The sequence below is a fragment of the Amblyomma mixtum genome, chromosome 1 (assembly GCF_055824585.1).
Source record: "Amblyomma mixtum isolate Tamu chromosome 1, ASM5582458v1, whole genome shotgun sequence".
NCBI classification, from domain to species: Eukaryota; Metazoa; Arthropoda; class Arachnida; order Ixodida; family Ixodidae; genus Amblyomma; species Amblyomma mixtum.
In genome coordinates this window covers 174,760,159-174,765,355 of record NC_143012.1, presented here as the reverse complement: position 1 = coordinate 174,765,355, position 5,197 = coordinate 174,760,159, and the positions used below count along the sequence as shown (strand labels likewise).

The window sequence follows — 5,197 nt, the reverse complement described above, 5'->3', positions numbered from 1 at the left end:
GGTGCGCGGCGTTTTCATCGACTGAATAATACCCGCCACTTGCTGTGTGCATGGTGTGTCTTGTGCTTCTAGAAGGGAACCAATATCAGCTTATTTCTGGGGGCTAAAGGCTCACAGAAAGCTATGGATGCATGACACCACATGTGAGATCCTGAAGCGAACTTCTGCGGATGGTCCAAAAGGAGGTGTTGGAGTCCTTGCACGTATGACACCACGTAACAGCGGGCGCTCTCACTGAACCTTGCTCTTGCGGTCACTGCTGTCCACACTTTCGTCGGTGGGGGCCTTCCTCTTCTTGTAGACCTCAATGTAGAATCGAGTGAACATGGTGAAGAAAAAGACGGCCTCGCAGAGACAGATGTAGATGTGAACCCTCGGATAACCGCAGCTGATGAACATGGGTGTCATCATGTGTACGAATACTATGGTGAACTGGACCAACTGCAGCTGGGTCAAGTAACGCTTCCACCAAAGGTGCTTCTGGACAGCCGGTCCCAGCACGGAGAGAAAGTAATACGTGTACATGATCACGTGCACGAAACAGTTGAGGACGACGCTCAGGATAACTTGGCCGTCAGGACCGTAGCCGAGTCCGAAGCAGCCGTTGTAGACTATCAGCATATGGTGCACAACGTGAAGAAAAGAGACGTGCGAGTCCTTCTTGCGAAGCACGAAGAACACGGTGTCCAGGAAGTCAGAGATCCTCACTAGGAGATACCACCAGAGCAGGTTCAGCAGGCTCATGGTATTCTCGTCGCGAGCCTCGAAGTTGATGCCCTGGCAGATGAGGCTGTAGCCGCCGCCAACGTACGTCTTGGAGAGGAACACCACCATGAAGTACGTGTTTAACACCACATTGCAGGCGTTGTAGAGGGTCACGATTGGTTTGATGCCGTCGTATGGCTTGCGGTCCTTCATAAAGCGAGGCCCTGCGATTTTGACTGCGTAGACGTACATTGTAAACAGAGTAATTAGAAACACTTTGTTTGCTGGCAACACCCAGTCGGCCGTGCGGGGATCCCGCTCTCGAATTAAGTCACTCTTCAAGGTGTCGAACAGGTCTCTAATTCCGGTAGAAGACATGTTTGCTAATCTTCACGTTCCACTTCCGCAATCTCTCGCAGAGTGTCGTTGCTTCCCACAGCTGCTACGGCAAGAAACCGTTCGAAACTGTAAGGGGAGACCTTGCGGTTCACTAGCCCCGCTCCCCGCGGCCGCGAAACAGACGAGCCTGAGAGTCAAGACGCGCATGCATTTATTGACTCCGCAGCCGCCGGCAGAGGAGGTTATAGGGCGGTAGGGCCGAGGCGCGAGAGGAAGGGTGCCATTCACGTGGAGAGGGGGGGGGGGGAGCAGGTTGCGTTGTTTATTTATTCTATCCCGCATTTGGTTAGCGCTTTCCTCAAGATCGCGTGGAGAGGGGCGAGAGTTGGCTAGGTGCAGCGACGAGATCCTGAAACGATTTGAGTGTAATATGTTCCGCTCACCTGATACAAATGAAGGCCTTCTAGAAACGTTGTCGTGAGCTCTACGCCAAACAGGGTGCACCGTGCCATCGTTTGCACCCTTTCCTCGATCTGCTGATGCGCAAGGTCGCCGTTTCGAACTCCATAACTAGCAGCGGAGGAGGAGTGCTGTGCTGTTTTTTGTTTTGCTTGTTACGGCAGGTATAAATAAAATTGTTAGAAAATTAACCTGCTCATATTCCTCATACTGTCCTTTGCGAGGACCTTTCAGATACGATCGCGATCGTGACTTCTAACTTTTATATAGCCTTGTAATGGTATTAGCCCATTAATAAATCTTGCATATACTGCCACGTGAGTTTATTTTATTTCCAGTAATCACGGTCGCCCCTCTTTGCTATTCTCTTTTAACAATGAGTAAACAATGCGTAAACAGATGAGCCTTTACATCGTTATAATCTACGTTCGAGCCTCGCCGCCTGTTTATGTTTTCACACAATTTTTTCTTGTTAGGTATTGAACATTTGAGAGCGCGTTACTATACGAGTGGTGCCAGGATTTTACTTTATTCTTTTTACTGTCGTGCAGTCTCCGTTTGGTTGACACCGTTACTATTACCGTAGAGATAGGACATCGCCTGCAAATGTTGTTTTGTCTGACGAAGGCCAGTTCCGCTGCCAAACGTCTGATAAATCGTTTCTCAACACCCGACCCTTTTCTGCAGGTGTGTGCGTGCGTATGTGTGTGTCCAGCTTCAGAGGAGAAACGTACTTGACCGCGTTAAACAGCGTTCCGGCCAGTGGCTGACCTTCATCAGGGCGCAGTTGAAAACAGACAACTATTGAAGAAGGGAGAAAAAAGAGGTAGAAACAAATAATAAAGGCAAGAAGGAATTGAAAAAAAGTCAAAGGAAGGGGGCTAGCAGCCAAGCAGTAAAATAAATAAAATTAGAAGAATAAAACAGAATGAAAGCAGTGTGGTCTGCAAAAAAAAAAAAAATAGGCAGTGGCTTAGCTCTGGCTAAGCCTTGAAATACAAGCGAAAAGCTTCAGTTACGCTTGGTTTGATGTCATGGCTGTCGCAGTTCGCGCACAATGCACTGGGAGCACCACGATAACGGTGGAGGCGTTCGGCCGTCCACACACTGCCTGTGCGGAGGCGGAGGAGAAGACGGTAATCGGCGCGGTTAAATTTCAAGGGGCGCTTTGGCTCTGTAAAGTGCTGCAATGCAAAAGCGTTTCCTGGCGCATTGTTTTTTGTTTTTATTTTTCATATTGTATTTTTTTTTTCATTTTATTTTTTGTTTCTTTTCATATTGTTATTGTTTTTTATTCTTTTGTTCTTCTATATTTCATATTTTCTTTCTTAATTTACTTTTTATTTTCGTTTATTTATTTATTTTTTATTTTTCATACTTTATTTATCATTTTATTTTTGATAGCTGTTTGTTTTCTTATTGTTACTGTTTTTTATCTTCGTTTATTTCCTTTTATTGCTTTTTTACATTTTTTCGTTATTTTTACTATTTCATTCCTGTTATTTTATTTATGAAACCCATGCATTCACTAGATGCGCTTTTATTCACGCTCAAACCTTGAGCCTTCGTGGCGGAGTGGTAGCGTCTCCGCTTCAAATGCTGAAGACCCTGGTTCGTTTTACAACGTCGACGCAGTTTCTGTTTTTTAAGTAGTGACGAGATGGCGGCGATGGCTGCGGCCACCTGCGCCGTGCGTGACGTCACTCGGTTTCGCGCATGCGCAGAAGTGGCAAATCTGGGCTCTGGCTCATGCGAAGCGCGGTGTTAACTAAACCAGTGAAGCTTTTCGCTTCAAAAGGGTAGGCTTCGTGGTCACCGCTCGCCATGACCAAGAGAGGTGACACGTGGAAAGGTAAATCAACATATAAATAAGGGCAAGAAATGAAATACGGTGAGCGTCTAATTAGCATGACATTAGACGACGGAGTCAGGGCAGTGTATTTAGTCCTCTACGCATGTAAAGGAGCGGGGGCGGTGACTTTCCTCGGTAGTACCATATTTTTTTTCTCTATAAGGCCGGATTAAGTTGCTAAAAACTAGTCAAGTTAGATTTCCTCTGAGAGCTTGAGCTAGAGCGCATGGCAACTGCGTGGATCAATTGTAAGCTGTTGCAAAAGATTATGATGTTATTATGAAGGGATTGCGAGGAAAGATTGTGAGTTGTAATACCTATGAATAGAGGTATTTAAGCAAATTGATCAGAAAAGAGAGGGTGGAGTTGTAGTGCGAACGCCGGCAGGTGTGTTAAGTCTTTTAACAAGGCGTGTTAGTAGGTATCTGTCCTTGGAAGTGCGGCATTTTCTTTTACGCCGGCTTGCGCGATGGTAAATTTATATATAAAGTATGATTTCCACAGTTCGCATTTTTAGTGTGTTTGAGCAGCTGCTTTGTTCTACCCCTTCGCACATGCCTAGGTCTCCCTCGGAGCGCATGAACACTGGGTAGCATTGCACTCGCCAAAGACCACCCGATCTCTACTTATATTGTCCTAGACTGCTTGCGAATGCACATACGTCATATCTCAAGGATTCCACAGCATCACCTTGCGCCCTCGCCACTGCAGAGACCACATTCTGCATTTGCGAAGGTGATAACGACGCAACAGTCGTCGATCCCACAACAGTTCACCCCGGCAGCACTACCTCCCTCTCCTCTGTGGTGTACGCGGCTCCCATGTGTGCGCCTTGCTATTCCGGGGATAGCGAAGAAGTCAAATTTATCGACGCCAGCCATTAAGCAACTGACACTGTCCATGCTCCACTTCGAATATTCGGACCATACTCACGTCTATACGGATGGATCAGTAACCTCTACTAGTTCCGCTTGCGCTGTGGTCGTTCCTGCGCGACAGACTCAAATTCACCAAAAAATTTCGCATCGGACTACCTCTACTGGAGCAGAGTTAGCCGCACTTCTTGCGGCGGTACAGTATATCTCACAACAATCACCTCAAAAATGGGCTGTTTACTGTGATTCAAAAGCTGCCCTACAATGTCTTCAATTTGCCTTGAGACATAGCGACCATGAGCAACTTACAGCGGAGATACGATATCTGCACCACCAGGCAATCGAACAAGATCATGAAATCATCTTCCAGTGGGTACCAGGCCATAGCGGCATTGTTGGTAACGCCTTACCTGACGATGCTGCTCGATCGGCTCACGAGACAACCAACACTGTCCGCATACCACTGACAAGAGCTGACGCAGCAAGGCACCTTCAACTGCTCGCCCGAAACCTGACTGTAACATCGTGGTCTGCCCCTGGAGGTTGGACACCCCGCTCGCATCACTTCAACCTCTTGCTCCAACATCATATACCATTCGGCCTCCCCCGCAGTGATACTACGCTGTTGTGCCGCCTGTGGCTGGGAGTGGCGTTCACAAACGCCTATTCCCATCTCATCTAAATGGCTGACTCTCCTGCGTGTGGCCAGTGTGGTTGTGACGAGACGATCAGCCACCTCCTCTGTGACTGCCCTCGTTTTGAGCGAGAGCGCGGTTGCCTAGTTGCTTCTCTGCTCCGCTTGGACTCGCGTCCTTTAACAGAGTCTAACGTTCTGGGGCCTTGGACGCAACCTCCCAGACAACGGAAAGCGGTGAAAGCGCTCCTGAATTTCCTAAGGGACTCGGGGTTGCATTCCCGCCTATAATCTAAGTTTTCTGTGCGCGCCCTCTGTCCCTGTGACATAGTG

General features: G+C 47.8%; 1 pseudogene; it reads right to left on the bottom strand.

The window, feature by feature from the left end:
• Positions 1-231: 231 nt before the first annotated feature.
• LOC149369886 (very long chain fatty acid elongase AAEL008004 pseudogene) lies at positions 232-1,086 on the bottom strand (annotated as a pseudogene).
• Positions 1,087-5,197: the final 4,111 nt, after the last annotated feature.